The following is a 17,500-nucleotide window of genomic DNA, read 5'->3' on the forward strand; positions in this document are numbered from 1 at the left end:
CCCCAAAACACGAACTAATCGTGGAAGTCCTCTCCCTCCCCTGATGGGATTCTGCACTCCACAGGAGGAGTGAAAGGGAGAGCCAGGGTGAGTGGGGCAGGGTGGAGGGAGACCTCCTCCCTCCCTCCTTGGGTGCCAGCCTTCCAGCACCTCCCACACCTGTTCCTTCCTCCTCCTCCTCCAATCCTGCCACATCCTGATGGAACTGAGGAGCCCATGAATGCTGTAGCCAAAACAAAAGAAGAATCCTGTGGCACCTTCAAGAACCGAACACATTTATTACGATTTAAATATTTGTGGCCTATTGCCATGAATCAAGATATAACCTTTAAAATTCCTTTCTCTGATTTACAGTGCAGTAATTTAATGCAGGAGAGGGTAAGATGGAATAATTGTGCTTGTGACAGCCCTTGAGATTGCCAACTTTCCAACCTGTCCCTGCTTTTAACATCGCACCAATGGTGCAGAGAACCACGGTCTGCTCTGAAAAGCTTCACAAACAGGTGGGTTTTTTTGTACACTCTGCTGTTGTCAAAGGTATTCGGTTAGGGCAGAGCAGGCCTGAATGTCCCTGAATGCCTTCCCCTCGCAACAGCCCTGTGCCCTGGAAAAGCTGCCCCTTGTTTCTGTGTCTGTAGGGGAGCCATGCTCAATTGAAGCAGCTTCTCTCCGAATTGATATGCAGCTATAAAAAGCAGCCTCTCCCCTTCAGATGTCTCTATTTTGGGCTCTGTTTAGCAAGTCAAATGTTCTCCGGCTGCTACTGCATCCTCTCTTCTCTCGACTGTCGCTGCTGCGAAATGGATCGCGCTTCTTAACAGCAATCGTAGCATCTCTGAAAAGGTGTAGTAAGTGTGAGCACTAAGAATTGACCGTGTACAGTACTATGCTTCTGATTTCATCTCCATCCCTAAAAGCAAGGGTAACTCCCCTCAATATCCAGTTGCCAAGTGTAAAGGTGATGCACTGGGGTGGGGTGGGGGGGACAAAAACCAAACCCTTAATTTCACTGCCAGTTCAGACCCCATGAGGAACGAGACCTGAGGGTCATAGTGGATAGCTCAATGAAGATGTTGACCCGGTGTGCAGCCACTGTGGAAAAGGCAAATTCCATGCTATGCAAGCTCTTCTTGTCTCTTTTTCTTAAATAATAAGTATTTTGGGGGTTGGGAGGGGGTAGCAATATTTTACAACAGATTTGTTTTGTTTTATAAGTATCAGGATATTGGCATTGATGCCTTATTATGATAGTCTCAATTAAAGCTGAAAAGTTAGTAAGAATTCCAAATAGCAGCATGTTTCGCACATATCCTAATTAGTATGCAGGTGGCGCTGTGGGTTAAAGCCTCAGCGCCTAGGACTTGCCGATCGAAAGGTCGGCGGTTTGAATCCCTGCGGCGGGGTGCGCTCCCGCTGCTCGGTCCCAGCGCCTGCCAACCTAGCAGTTCGAAAGCACCTCCGGGTGCAAGTAGATAAATAGGGACCGCTTACCAGCGGGAAGGTAAACGGCGTTTCCGTGTGCGGCTCTGGCTCGCCAGAGCAGCGATGTCACGCTGGCCACGTGACCCGGAAGTGTCTCCGGACAGCGCTGGCCCCTGGCCTCTTAAGTGAGATGGGCGCACAACCCCAGAGTCTGTCAAGACTGGCCCGTACGGGCAGGGGTACCTTTACCTTTACCTTTACCTAAAAAGTATGTTCATAACTTGCATTGGAAGTATATGTGCAATGCATACATAAAGCACACATCCACACTATGTAAATACACCTCCACACACACACACACACACACACAATTAGAAATAATTAATTTAAACAGAAATATAATACATCTTGCCCTAGTGGGACAGGCAGTGACCCTGTGCACCTGCTTATTCTCCTGCCCAGGTGTAAAGCTGTTGATGGGTGATTCACAGGCCTCCCTCTGTTCTTATTACCCTTTTATCTTTTAACTGACTCGGACCAGATACCTCTTCCAGAGAGGATGCCTTCCAAGTAGGGACTGTCTGCTCACTGCCTTCAGTTCTCTAGAAAGTAGGATACTTTGCCATGCTACTGCACATTCTGTTCCAAGTTGCCACCTGCTTCCTTTGGGACAAATCCTCTCCTTTGCGCAATTAGACAAACCTCATTGCAGCTTGAGACTCTTGCAAAGGCTGAGGTTTTTCCCTGCCCCTGTACACAATGCATATCTGAAACAGGGTGTGCCTTAAGTAAACTCACTGTAACAGTTTCCCATTGAGAGGGGGAAAGACCCAGCAACCAACAGATTACACTGGTATTTAATATTGCACAATATAACAGCTACTACAACTCAGACACAATGAACAATGCTGTGGATAGGCAATTGCAAGGAGGGAATGCACTGGCAGAGTTGGTGAGAAGGCACCTGCTTTGCAGGCAGAAAATCCCAGGTTCCATTCCTGGCATTTCCCAAGATAAAAATAACAACCAGGTTAATGGAAAAAACTATTGCCCTGCAGAGCTGCTGCTGGTCAGACCTGCGGAACCTGGCGCCCTCCAGGTGTCGTTGGACTACAATTCCCATCATCCCTGATCATTGGCTGTGCGGATTGGGGCTGACAGGAATTGGAGTCCAACAACATTAGGAGGGCACTGGGTTGGGAAAGGCAGGAATTGTCAGGCAAGGAACCTAAGAACCAGGCCATTGGCCCATCTAGTCCAACACTGTCCACACTGGGTTTCAGACAGGGATCTTTCCTAGCCCTACCAGGAGAGGCCGGGGGGGTTGAACCTAATGTCTTTTACATACCACTAAGTCACAGCTTTTCCTCCCAAAGCTTCATCCTTTTTGGCTTTTGCTTCTGCATTTGTTTTTTGTAAAAATGATGGCTGCTTGGGCTTCCTTTTGGAAGGAACAGTGCAGTACAAACAGAATGAGGATGGCGAATGTTGAAATAAATGAGAACACAAGAACGTAAGGACGACATCCTGGATCAGGCCAATGGCCCATCTAGTTCAGCATCCTGTTCTCATCTAGCCAACCAGATGCCTGTGGAAAACTGTCAAGCAGGACCTGAGCACAAGGGCCCTCTCTCCTCCTGCAGTTTCCAGCAACTGGTACTCAAAAGTATTATTGCCTTCAACAGCGGAGGTAGAACCTTTAGTAGCCATGAGGATGGATAATGAAGAGAAGCCAATTTGGAACAGGCAGAGGGCTGAAAGCTGAAGCATACGGTATTGTAAGGACAGGGCAAGAATTCCTTCTTTTTGCATTTTCGCCCCAAGGGTCCTCTAGATCAACGCCCTGCAATGCAGGAATCTCAGCTAAAGCATCTGTGACACATGGCCATCCAACCACTGCTTAAAAACCTCCAAGGAAAGAGAGTCCACCACTTCTTGTGGGAGTCTGTTCCACTGCCAAACAGCTCTTACTGTCATAAAGTTTTTTCGAATGTTTAGTGGGAATCTCCTTTCTTGTAACTTGAAGCCGTTGCCTCGAGTCTTACCCTCAAGAGCAGGAGAAAACAAGCATGTTCCCTCCTCCATGTGACAGCCCTTAAGATATTTGAAGATGGCTATCATATCTCCTCTCAGACTCCTCTTTTCCAGGCTAAACACACCCAGCTCCTTCAAGCACTCCTCGTAAGGCTTAGTTTCCAGACCCTTGATCATCTTGGTTGCCCTCCTCTGCACACCTTCCAGCTTGTCAACATCCCTCTTAGACTGTGGTGCCCAGAATTAGACCTCATATTCCAGGTATGGTCTGATCAAGGCAGAATAGAATGGTACTATTACTTCCCTTGATCTGGATACAGATCAAAAAATGTACCCCCAAAAAAGAGAACATATTACATTAGGATGCCCAAATAATGTGGATATGAGTGAAACCAATACAGTGGTACCTCAGTGTAGTGGTTCTAGGGGTTGCTCGTGCGTAAGCCGGTGCAAACACCTGGCTGGGTTGCCTGAGTGAACCTTTTCTGTCCGGACAGCCACTCACCCGTGGCTGTCTCAATCGCTGGCAGAATCCGTCAGTGGGCGTTTCTTAAACTTCTTCCAGCAAAGAAGCTCTTTGACGCCTAGTCTCCTCCTACTCTCCCTGCGCGAAAGCCTTCTGCGCAAGGAGGGCGTAGGCAGCGGAGGACCTCTACTCTCCCCGCTGGTCCCCGGCAAGCAGTCATGGAACCGCCTTGCCGCTTCCCCCATCTGCCCCCCTTCTCCACTGGTGCTACGCTGATTCTCTTCCCCAGAAGATGGGCTGCCTCTCCCCATCCCGGGACGCTCTCTGGAATCCCTCTGGATTTTGCTCTCTCCCTCCGGCCCTGATGGCAGTTCCCTGACACTCGGGTTACAGACGCTTCAGGTTACAGACTCCACTAACCCAGAAATAGTACCTCGGGTTAAGAACTTTGCTTCAGGATGAGAACAGAAATCACACAGCAGTGGCACAGCGGCAGCAGGAGACCCCATTAGCTAAAGTGGTGCTTCAGGTTAAGAACAGTTTCAGGTTAAGAATTGACCTCCAGAACGAATTACGGTAAGTTCTTAACCCGAAGTACCACTGTATACAAAAAACAAAGGGCACATAAACTGCGAGGGTCATAGCTCAGTGGCAGAGCACCTGAGATGCAAGCTGAAGGTCCCCAATTCAATCCACAACATCTCCAGGCTAGAGCTGGGAGAAAACCCTGCCAGAACCCTGGAGAGCTGCTGCCAGTCAGTGTAGGCAATACTGAGCTAGGTGGACTCATAATAAAACATCCTCCTGTGTTCTGTTGTTGCTGCTCTATACTCCCACCTTTCCACGGCTGCTTGCCTAAATTGGCAGCTCCTCTCCTCAGCACCCCTGCACTTTCTATTTATACTGACACACGTTTGCCACGAAGAAAGCTGACACCCATCATGTTTCATTCATTGGCACATCTTCCCTGGAAAGATGCAGGCTAAATTTATCATCTTCATCCTCCTCTGCAAAGCACAACAATTGGGGAATGTTCCCCATGCAAACCAGGATGCTGGTGAGAGAAGAAAGCATCTTGCCATTGTCCACAACTCCCCAAATAATGCAAGATGGGCCACAACCTCAAATGTCTTAAGGATCAGTAGGGGAAGCTCATGACATGGATGGGCATCGACTACAAACCTTAAGGCCAAGATACAGTCTTTCCCCAAAACATAGGAAGCAGCACGATACTGAATCAGACTCTTGGTCCATCTATCTCATTATTGTCTACACTGAATGGCAGTGCATTATTTCAGACAAGAAGCATTGCCAACCCTACCTGGAGTGTTGAGGATAGACCCTGGGACCTTCTGCATGCAAAGCAGATGCTCTACTTCTCAGCTACAGGCTTCCACCCAAAAAAATGTTTATTGTCATGGACTGGTTGGACGTAGAGGAATGGTGGGAGGAACCAGCTGGGGAAACCCCAAGGGAAGGAGGCTCAGAGCCAGGAGATTGGTGGTGGGATGACGATGAGTGGTCAGAGGGAGAAGACTGCGAAGAGAAGGTGTCAGAAGCTGAAGAAGCAACAGGGCTCAGCGATCTGGGAGAGTCCGTGGCAGAGAGGAGTCCATCAGAGGCAGAAGCTGAAGCAGGAAGCCAAGCGGCAGAGATGGGTCAGGCTTATGTAGAGTAACAGGTGTTTCCCCCTCCTTCTGTGACAAGCTCCTCTCCCCCCTCATCTCCCAGGACCAGGAGAGGCATGAAGTGGGAGGAGCAAAAACAGGCATGTAGGTGCGCTCTCCGATTGCTTGGGGGGGCCCTGGAGAGGAGGGGACATAGTGTTGTAAACAAAAATTGCCCTTTTCCCTTATGGGGTATCCAAGAGCCCATATAGAGTCCTTACATAGGTTCCCTATTGGTAGGAGAAGATAACAGAGGCCAACCAGAGAATATTGAGAAGCAAAGCAGCTCGTAAGCCTGATCTTTACTGAACTGTTGCAACAGGTGCTCCCCTAACCCGCAAGAGCGGAAGAGGAACCCAGAACAATCGCGTGCAAGGCCTTATAAAGACTTTTGAAATTGCCACCCTGTAGATCAAGACCACCCCCAGAAACATCATACATACATCACAGAAGGGGTGTAATCTAAGACTACCCCTCAGATACTTCACACCTACATCACAGAAAAGGCAGTCTAAAACAGAAATTTTAATGTTGTTTTTCTCCTGTCTGGCAGGTTACTTAATTGGATTGCCTGGGGAGCCTGGCCACTCTTTTGTAATGATAAATACTTAGTTCCTGGACCATGTCACAGGCTCACACCCTATTCATATCTTAAATGTGCCCTTAAGACAGGATTTGTGAGGAAAGAAACAATGGGGAGGTTTCCCACTTTGACCTTGCAGAGAAAACATTTGCTCAGTTTAGGAATCAAAATGGTTCCAGGTTGGTCTTCCTGTGCTGATCTATGTACGTGCTTGGTTGGTACACTTATGAACATTACCATCTATCTAAGACCATAAAATTCCTATCACAGTATCCAGCTGTGCAGGGACAGGAACCTTTAATCTCCACAACTGTTTCATGGGGGCAAGACCTGAGTTGCTGCGTTCATTAGGCCTGACACTCCTGTGCAGATCCTATTTTGCTAATAAGGAGTTAACTCCAGCTTGCTCTGTGGCTCACTCCTATCACTGCTGGCTCACTCCTATCATTTATAGTATCATGTTGGACTTCTTATTCAAATAACTAAATATGAAATAAAAGCGGCACAAAGCATGAACAGGACTAGCAGGACGCAGGTTCAAACCCCTACATGGCCACAAAGCTAACTAGCTGAACCCTTGGCCAGTAATCATACTTCATAGGGTTGTTGTAAGAGGAAAATGGGGAGAACTATATTATGTCACCTTGATCTCATCCAGTGAAAGGCAGGATAGAAATGGAATAGATAAGGAACACATAGAGAGCCTATGCCAAGCTGGTGCCATCCAGACGTTTTTGACTACAATTCCCATCAGCCCCATCCACGATGGAGGGCGCCAGCTTGGCCATAGAGTGGCCTTCCATGAAAACCTTCCATAGGTTTTCATGGAAGGCTTGGAGGGTACACTGATCAAGAAGCTAACACAATAACTTCATTGTCTTCATTGCCTGACTCCACCTAGATGCAAGTTGCGCCACCTAGTGCCAAACTATCCAAGATGGTTAACTTTCCAGGCAAAGGGACCAAAAAAAATGGAGGATGACCAGGAAACAGGGGACAGGTTCGGTTGTGTGTGGTTTTTTTACTCCACATTTAAGTAGTCGAATAGAAGAGGGTTCTTTAAATAGTAAAACCCATTATATTTGAGAGGCCTCTTGTGCTTTTCCCCAAGGTGTTTGCCCTAAAGTCCTTCCCTGATGGTGCTACTGGTGGTGACCCTGGTTGAAGCAAACAGTATAAATTCTGTTTGATCTTCCTTGACACAAGGAGATATCTGTGGATGGCCAGGAGAGAAGAGCTTTGTGTCTTGATTTACACAAGCTTAATCTTGTCTATTCATCAGTAAATCCTGTGGATTCCAATGGGGTTTACTCTGAGGTTAAGTGAGTTTAGGGATGCAGGCACTGCAGAGCAATGAATCAGTAGCTGAACCCAGGTGGGCTCTTTGCTCTGGCTTGGCTAACACCCTGAGCCTGGCTTGAAGGCATTCACCTCGGGCAGAACTGCTATTAAGTAGATTATCCAAAGGAGGCACAAAGTGAGGGGACAGAGCAGCCTGATGTGGCTTGTAAATCTCCCCAGCAAAACTATCTAGGCCTGGGGCTTTTTACCTCACAGAGTATTTGTTTGATGTGCTCCTGCTTTCTTCTCTTCTGGTTTTGGTCCTGCTGCCATTTCTCCTCCTTCCTACAGGGGATGGTGCTTCCATGTTTATGTCGCTGTTACGCCATCCTTTCCTCATGGGGTCTGCTTTCACTTCCATTTTGTACCTTCTCATTTTTTTAGGCAATTGGCTGGCGGTTTCCAAATTCAGAGTACACTTGGCCTAAATAAATACTGGGCATTTTGCCAGTTCCTGATTCATCGAAGTACCTCTATTTTAATGTTATTATGCACCTCCCTCAGGAGTGGGGAACCTTTTACAGCCTGACGGATGCATTCCTTTCTGGACAACCTTTTAGGGACCACATGCTAATGGTGGGTGGGGCCAGAAGTGGATAGAGTTATGACCATGGGTAGGCAAACTAAGGCCCAGCGGCCGGATCCGGCCCAATCATCTTCTAAATCTGGAATCAGCATGTTTTTACATGTGTAAAATGTGTGCTTTTATTTAAAATGCATCTCTGGGTTATTTGTGGGGCATAGGAATTCATTCCCCCCCCCAATATAGTCCAGCCCCCCACAAGGTCTGAGGGACGGTGGACTGGCCCCCTGCTGAAAAAGTTTGCTGACCCCTATGACCATAAACTTCATTTTTGTATAGTAAGCTAGTTTCTACATGCACACACACAAACACAATTCTCTGCCCCCCAATCAGACAAGCAAGAGTCACCATCAGAGCACAAAAACACATTCCAGTCAGCCATGATTCCTGAACAGTTCTTATAAAAAAACAAGGAAATCTACTATATGGCCACTGTGAGAACAGGATGCTGGAATAGATGGACCACTGGTCTGCTCCACCAAGTTTTTCTTGTCTTATCAAAGCAGGACTGGTGATAAGAGGGATATTGACAAGCTGGAATATGTGCAGAGGAGGGCAATCAAGATGACCAAGGGTCTGGAAACCAAGCCTTGAAGGAGCTGGGTATGTTTTTCCCGATAAAGAGAAGACTGAGAGGAGATATGATAGGCATCTGAAGATCCTTTGTTAAAGCTCAGTGTATTTTACAAGTTGATAAATGTGGCTACTGGAAGGTTTCTCAGAATGGTATCTGGAGCTTGAACTGAAAAAAGTTCCCCACCTTTGTGCTGCATGATCCTGAGTTTAAGTTTCAAAAGCGAAAGATCCCTTCCCACAAATGGAGCATCTTTTTCTTAATGGTTCTATCACATGCAAGAGTTCTGTTCACCGCCAGGTGGAGCAGGTCTGCTTCTCACTCTTCTCTAATAGCAAAATAATAGATGCAATATTTTCTGGCTGTGGTAATGGAGGGCTGGGAGATGATGGAAATTCCTGCTGGATCCTGAGGTCAGTTGACATAAAGGCTGACCGCTCCCTGCACTCAAACTGAAGTAACCTCCAGCCCAGTTTCTCCATCTTCAAATGTTTGGAGAAGAGACTTGTTTATCAAAACGTTATTCGTTGCAAAACTAGATCCTGTGGTAAGCCAGAGCAAACACAGGTGACAGCTAAAAACCTCTGCTTCAAAGGCTCTCACTATAATAACAATGACAGAGAAAGAGGCCACATTACCAACTTGAAAAATACCTTGAGCCTTAACAAAAGATCTTTGGCTAGCTGAAACGCAAGCCTTAGCTTTTAATTTAGAAGTGAAAGCCATATTGCAATGAAGACTCGCCATTTAAACTGTTAGCATGAAGTAGAAACCCCATCAAAGGAAAGGAAAGAAGTACCTAGCCTCTGCTTGATCATTCACCTCATTCGTGTCATTATGATCTTAATGAAAATGTTTTTTTTACAATCTTGTGGCATATATATTTTATGAAATGAAAGCATTTTGATTTATAGCTTTGATTTTCACCCACTTTTCCTTTGAGGAACAATGTAACAACCCTGTGAGGTAGGTTAGGCAGAGAAATGGTAGTGAGCCATTGGGCTCGTGAGGGATAGGAACGCTGGTCTTTCCCACAATACTCCTGCTGCCACCCCACACTTGTGATTCAGTGACATGGCAAAGCTGCATCTGGCCAGCACCACCACAAACAAGAAGACTAAAGATTCCACTACACAGAAAACTAGGAATTAGGGTAGCCACATGTCCCAATATACAGAGGATGGACCTCTGTTTAGGGGTACCTTTAATGCTGAGGTTAGTAACATGGAACCTGTGAGCACCAAAGTGTCCTATGACAGTGTGGTGTAGTGGTTAAGAGCGGTAGATTCGTAATCTGGGGAACCGGGTTCGCATCTCTGCTCCTCCACATGCAGCTGCTGGGTGACCTTGGGCCAGTCACACTTCTCTGAAGTCTCTCAGCCCCACGCACCTCACAGAGTGTTTGTTGTGGGGGAGGAAGGAAAAGGAGAATGTTAGCCGCTTTGAGACTCCTTTGGGTAGTGATAAAGCGGGATATCAAATCCAAACTCTTCTTCTTCTATGACATCTCCATGTTGCACCCCGAGTGTGAATTTCTCCTAATAGACACGTTTTTGTATGTAATTTTGCCTCATGCAGACAATTTTGCAATGTAGTTTTCCTAAAAAGAATGCATTTATGTGAGTTATTTTCACCACCAACATATGCCCTTTTATGTACGCTTTACCCTAGTAAGTGCATTTTTGTACTCATTACGTGAATCATAGAATTGTTGAATTGTAGAGCTGGAAGGGGTCACGAGGGACATCTAGTCCAACTTGCTGTAATTCAGGAATCTTTTGCTGAACGTGGGGCTCAAACCCACAACCCTGAGATTAAGAGTCTTATGCTCTACTGACTAAGCTATCCAAACACTTCATCGCAAAAACGGAAAAAGTGTGAATTTCAAAGGACGGCTGAATTTTTGTTCCCATCTTGTTTCACAATGTGCTAATTCAGTAAGTTCATCGTTAAATGCAAAATGAACTGAATTTCTCCTCCACCCCTGACTGAATCTGCACGTACACACAACAATCTCAGTGAAACCTAAATGCACTTCCTTCGTAATTCTAAATGTCAAAACATCTCCTCTCTTTTCTCCCACCATGCATGCTGTCTCAAGTGGGGTCAGGAAAAGAACGGTCAGTAACCTGGGCCTTGCAATGATGCAGCCAGATGCTTCTGAACTGATTTATTGGGATCTGATAAGCAATGCTTTTAAAAATTCTTTTATTCCAGAAGAAGAAGAAGAAGAAGAAGAATTACTGTACTTTTCCATCTGTAGTAATGTTACCCCCAACCACTTGCCCCTCCCTTCTCCTGTCTCTGCTCTCCGGCCAGACTAGGACGCCCAGGGCAAGGTTGGCAGGCAAATCACTTTTTGCAAAAACAGAACAAACACGACCCGGTAGGGCTGCCACCACTCCCTATGTTCCAGGGGACCCAGAATCACAACCCAGGGAGAAGGCTGCGACCCGTTATCCTGGTTGTCCCCCACTCCACAAGCTGCATCCACAGACTTGCAGACAGAAGTTCTACGGTATAGCGTAACCAAGCGTAAGGCTAGGACTTAGCTATTCCCTCCGGAAAGGCACACAAACTAAAACAGTTTCATTCTTAAAAGTTTATTTTAAAATAACATAAGGAACATGCTAAAGCAGCAGGCACTCTTTTGAACGTTACAGGTAAGAAAATAAAGACATTGCACAGTCTAGCTAGCTTTACATACTCACAAGGTCTAACACAAATAGGATAGTTGAAGTCCTTAAGAATCTGCAAGTTGAAGGCTTTTGAAGATCTCCATTTCAAAAGACGAAACGACGGCTGTTAAGATGGAACATCAGAGCCGGGCCTCTATGCGGATTGCAGAACAATGGCAGAGAGCGCCATTTCTCAAACAATTCCCTGATCTTTTATTCACAATTCGCACTTGGCGTCGTAACTTTCAAGCCAATCATAAGACTCAAATTATTTTTAAATTCGCCAATGACCGGCTTGCTGGTCAATCAATTTACCCCTTGACAGCTGGGCCAATTTGGAATTCAAACTTTAAATCAAAGGGTTTCCTCCCTTCCGTGGAAATTAGCCAGATACACATTCCCAAGCAATTAAAGGACAGATAGCATCACTGGGGGGGGGGGATGTTTACACTCTCAAACTCAGGTGTTAGGTCTTTCATTAAATCAAGGCTTCCTTGGTTCCAATAAAACTTTCACGCCATGGAGCCAGCTAGTCTGGGTTTTAAAGATACACAACCTCTTTCCCAGGGTCCTTGTGGCCGATGAAACTCCCACAAGGCTTCACTCCTTTTGCTTGACCAAAGAATGATTTCTAAATAATACTAACTTTACTACACCATCTATAAGACGCCCCCATGTATAAGATGCCCCCTATTTTGGGGGACCGAATTTTCAGAAAATGGGAGGAGATGGCAAAAAGTTGTTGTGCTTTTTTTTTTTTTTTTGCAGAAAATGGCCCAGAGTTAATGAGTTTTTTTGGGGGGGGGGATCACCAAGGGCTGTTGAGCTTTTTTTAGGGGGGGATGCAACAAATACATCGCAAAATCCATCTCCGGTCTGTCCCCTCACCAACAGAACTTGCCAATCACCCGCCCAATAGCTGCAGCGTCGGCCAATCAACCACACCCATTGAGGCAGCAACCAATAACACACACAATAGCTGTTGACAGCCGCAGGGGAAACCATTCAAACGTCCACCCTATGCTACCCATGTATAAGACGACCTCCACTTCTTTGCATGATTTTTAAAGGGGGGAAACCTTGTCTTATACACGGAAAATTACGGTACATACTGCCCTTCATCTGAAGATCTCAGGGCGCTTCACAAGATAAGAGGAGCTTGCTGGATCAGGCCAGTGACCCACCTGGTCCAGCATCCTATTCTCACAGTGGCCAACCAGATGCCAACAGGCCTGTGGTTTCCCGCAACTGATATTTAGAAAGATTGCTGCCTCCAGCTGTGGAGGCAAGAGCATGGCCCTCATAGCTAATAGCTCCCTTTCCAGTACATTTCCCAGGGCCTCTTCTCTTTTTTCTTCCTCCTGGTAAGTTCCAGATGCAGCCACTCACGCCTCCAAATTAAATCCTTCACACTTGCCAGGCATGCCAGCCTTCTCTCCTGTCTTTGCCTCTCTGTCAATCCTGGTGGCTGCCCCCTCCCTGTGCCCAAGGTGTCAGAATTTCACTAAGCAGCACTGCTGTCCTTGTAAACAGATTTGTACTGGCGGTGTTCTTCCACAAAAGCTCTCTCAGGGTGCTGTGTTTTGCAAGCTGTCAAGGGGAAAAAGGCAGATGAGGAACCGTGTGTGCCAGGTCCTTACAATCACAGAAAGAAGGTGGGTCCCAAAAATATACACCTCAAGTGTCAAAACCAGGGTAGAGAGCCTTCTTTCCACAATTTGGTGCCCTATTTTGGACTGCAAGTCCCACCAGCCCTGGAAAGCATGAGGTTGGGGAAGGCTGCCATGAAATGCCCCATTGTTGCCATCTGACCAGAAAATGAAATGGCCTGCTCTTCTGCTTTTAGCAGCAGCAACAACAACAGTCTGGTCTGTAGAAATCTGCCAAAGAAACTTCTCACCACGGGATTGCATGTAAATGTATGCACAGGAGCAGAAGAGGCAGTGGCGTAGCGTGGGTTGTCAGCACCCGGGGCAAGGCAAGTAATTTGCACCCCCTAACCCGTGGATTTGCGCCCCTTAACCCTAACCCCCAGATGTTGCGCCCGGTGCAGCCGGCCCCCCCTGCACCCCCCACACTATGCCACTGAGAATAGGTTTAAAAAGCCAGCAAAGTGGGGGATAAGCAAGGATGCCAACTTGCAAGGGTTCCTGTGCCTTTGAGTTAAATTTGGCCTATGAGGTTTTCACACAAGACTCCATGGGATAGCTCAGTTGGTAGAGCATGAGACTCTTAATCTCAGGGTTACGGATTCAAGCTCCATGCTGGGCAGAAGAATCCTGCATTGTGGGGGGTTGGACTAGATGACCCTTGGGGACCTTTCCAACGCTACAATTCTATGAATCCATTAAAAAAGGGCTTTTGGCTCTTGAATTTCTGTGTAGCATTTAACTGTCAAGAAGCACGGTTCTTGCAAAAAACAAAAACTGGCAGCCCACAAGTCTAAAACGCTGAGTATTTTCACTGCTCTTAAATTGAGGGCTTTACTTCTACTTCTTAAAACAAAACGAAAAAAAATGAATACTTCCAATTTTAAACAACTATACCTATTAAATATATATTGGGGGTACGTACAAGGGATGCCCCCCAAGATGTCTAGCTCCAAATTTTGATGGACTTCCACCTTTGCTGACAGAGGCTGGCTGCTTCTGAATGACAGTTGCTTGTACTCAGAAATGGGGAGAGGGCTGTTGCCCTCAGGTCCTGCTTAGGGGCTCCCCATTGCAGCATCTGGTTGGCACTGTGGCAACAGGATGCTGGATGAGGTGGGCAACCGCTGGCCTGATTTAGCAACCGGGCTCTTCCTCTGTTCTTTTGCTAACCTCAGCCAAAGAGCCTAGGTCTACTGTGGATTTCACTACCTTCCCATAGAGGAAGCGATGGCCACCAACTTGGATGCCTTGTTGACAGATTTATAGAAAAGCAGTGGCTACTAGCCATGAAGGCTAAATGTCCTGAATACCAGCTGCTGACTGAACTCAGTTCCTCTTTGTGGGCTTCCCACGGACATCGGGTTGGCCCTGATCCTGCGGGGCTCTTCTTAGGCTCCTTTAACGCAGCTTCCCTTCCCAAGGTGGTATTGCGCAAAGCTGCACCGACGGAGCACCAAAACGCCACCGGTTGGATTTCTTCCTGCGATGCAACTATAGTGACCGCGAGGCTGGCAAACCCCATCCCAGGAGGAAGTGGAAAGTCAGTGAGTCCCTCCTGGCTGCCGTGAGACCCCCCTCGCTTTACTTTTTCTCACCCCCTCGGCCACAAAGCCGAAGTATTTCCTCCTCCTCCTCCGACGCTCCAGGCTCTTCCCAGCCGCCCACCCGCTCCAGGAAGGGGGCGGCTCAGGAGAGTGAGGTGCGACGCCGGATTCTCTCCCCTAGGGGTCGTCGGAGGAGGCGGCTACCCAAGAGGACTGGGCTGGACGGCGGCCGGCTTCGGAAAAGGGCTGTGCAAAAGCGGCGCTCTCGAAGGTGCAGGAGCGCATCGCTCTCTCCTCTCCCCGTTCCTCCTACGGCAGCGGGCAACTCTCTGGGCCCGCAGCCACAGGCACGTGCGGCGGCTGCGAGGGAGGATCGCCGGGGAGGAAGGGGAACTGGTTGGTCGTGAAGAAGCCGGCTCAGCTGGGCGACCCGCGTCCGGGTGAGCGGGGAATGGGTGGGTGTGGAAGATTGGGCACTGGGACGATTCAGGAAACCCCAGGAAGGGATTTGCTCCCGGGACATGGTTCCTTTTCATTGGTGGTGGCGGGGCTGCGTTCCAGGGAGGCAACGCAAAGCGGGTCCCCTAGACGGAGCGGGGACGGATTGCGCAAGCGAGGAGGCGAGAATTTGGAGAGGGCACGGATGCGCACGGGGTGGGGGGGACCTGGAGGAAGGTGGGGAAAGGTTGGCTGGATGTGGGGCTGGGGGATCCCGGGCTGGTGAAAAAGCGCGATGAGCAACCAAGAAAAAGAGCCGGGATTGCCGAGGGGACGAGAGGAGGGAGGGCGAGACGAGGAAGAGCGATTCTTGGAAAGGCTGCCTTCCCAGAAGCGCTCTTGGGAGGAAGCCTAGAGGGCGCGCACCGGCAAGGCGAGCGCGGGAGGAAAGCGAGGAGGGGCTGTGGCTGGGGGAGATCGGCCAGGATCCGGGCCGAGGAGGAAAATCGCCCGCGGAGGTGAAACGAAGAGGGCTGCCTGGCCCTTCCCCATCAAACTCCTCCCCGTCTGGGCAACCCCGGGGTAGGTGGCGAAGCACGTGGCCGCGTGGGGTCTTTGCCGGGCGCCCCTCCGCCTCCTCTCGGTGAGAGTCTTTCCATCCTCCGGGTGTTCCCCGCGTGGCCAACCGACCCCCTGCGAGAGGCGAGGCGCGCCCAGGCTGCCTGCCTGCCTGCCTGCCTGCGGGGTCCGTGGAAACACCGAGGCGAGCCGGGCGCGGCGGCGGCGGCGGCGGCGCCTCCACCTCCGGCTCCCTCTCCCTCTCTCTTTCCTGCCTTCCACGCCCCAGTTAGCCATTGTTTGCTGGCAGCCGTCGGGCAGGTGAGAACTGGTCCGGAGCAGGGAGGGAAGGAGGGGAGAAGCCGCAGCAGCGAGGCTGAGTCCTTCCTGCGCGAAAGGAGATGGGCTGCAATTTCTCTTCGCCCGCGATCTGGAAGGTTCCCACGACCACCCCCAACCCCCCTCTATTTAAGGGGCCAGCTGCTGGGCTCGGGGTACGAAACGCTCTTTGCGCATGCACCAAGGCACCTCCGCCCCACAACTTGTATTTGCTTTAAGGTTGCGGCAGCATCGTGAACCCCACTTTGAACTCCACGGGGCATAAATGTCGAGTTAGGATGCACAGGATCAGTTGCTGTTAACATGTTAAGGGCTGAGCCTGCAACTGAGCACGTTTTTCCTGGGTTGACGCCCTTTTCCTACAGAATGAGACTCTTGTGTGTGGAATTGGGAGAGTTTGAAGGTTTGAAAGAGGTTCATTTGCCATCCGGCTTCACTTGACAACCTGTTGCATGGTCAGATTTTGCTGTGGGGCATATGAAGCCCTAGTGCCTTTGTACAGCATTCCAACTAAGGACCTAGCCAGACCATTTCTGCAGTGGGCTGTGTGTGTGTGTGTGTGGTTAAGAAAAGTTGTTCCTGGTGGTGATAGGAGGCTTCACTGTCTCTCCCTCATTGTGATCTCTCCATCCTATACCCCTCTCTCCATCTCCTCTAGCAGCCCGTTCCAAATCAAGGGCTTAATTTTGAGCCTCAGCAGAGGGGAAGTCCCTGTGCATCTGGATTGCAAAAATGGGCAGCAGGGAAAGGGTTAACTGCTCTCCTCCCTCTTGACGAGCTTTTCTTGTTTAAAAAACAAAAAACCAACCACACCATCTTTCTCTCTCTTCTCCTGCTATATTTGCCTGCAACTTGTAGCTACAGCCCCACAGTAAACATAAACAGTCCAATCAGATCTGGAATTTGGGGACGAGGATTTTTGAGGTCACAGATTTGTAGCTTGGCAACTCCTGTTTTAGAAATTCAAGAACAAGAAATGAGATTATTCTGTGTGTGTGTGTGTGTTGTAAGGGACCGTTCTTTTATTAAAAACGAGCAGCATAAAGAGAGCCATCTGGCTACTTAAGGGAACGGCTCTGAATTTGCAGATTCCTCCACTCTGTGTTTGAATTTGGGACTTCTGGGAGGTTTCATTCAAAGGTTCACTGCAGTGGGATGATTTTTGCTGTGATCCTGGAAAACCACCACCGCTCTGCCTGGGATTTTTTAATTTTTTTAAAAAATGCTGATGTTGCTGCTAGCCACACAATTCATGTAACACATAGTTTAACCCCAAGGCTCTTAGGCAGGTGTGCCAATTTGAATAAAATATTGTGGAGAGGAGCAGGTAAGCAGGTAATCGATCACATGATGCAGTGCATGCGCACCATTTGAATAGCAATGCCCATCAAGTTGGGGGACAGCTCCCTCAAATAGAAGTTGGCTCCTGTGCCCTTAGGTTTAGCTATCAGAATTTCTTTGGAGGCTCCCTGGGGAGATATTGTAATAATAAAAATTAAAAAAATAGTAATAATAACAATAATAATACTAATAATAATAATAATAATTTATTACTTATACCCTGCCCATCTGGCCGGGCCTCCCCAGCCACTCTGGGCAGCTTCCAACAGGCTATTAAAAA

The 17,500-nt window shown here is 48.3% G+C and overlaps 1 protein-coding gene across 1 annotated transcript in view; it reads left to right on the forward strand.

The window, feature by feature from the left end:
- Nucleotides 1-14,692: 14,692 nt before the first annotated feature.
- LOC307202562 (cytoplasmic phosphatidylinositol transfer protein 1-like) overlaps nt 14,693-17,500 on the forward strand; it is a 50,745-nt gene continuing 47,937 nt past the window's right edge. The window contains exon 1 of the mRNA XM_079952676.1: nt 14,693-14,984. The gene's annotated coding sequence lies outside the window, so the exon portion shown is untranslated. The remainder of the gene's footprint in view (nt 14,985-17,500) is intronic.

This window comes from Podarcis cretensis (assembly GCF_951804945.1).
Source record: "Podarcis cretensis genome assembly, chromosome: 14".
Lineage (NCBI taxonomy): Eukaryota > Metazoa > Chordata > Lepidosauria > Squamata > Lacertidae > Podarcis > Podarcis cretensis.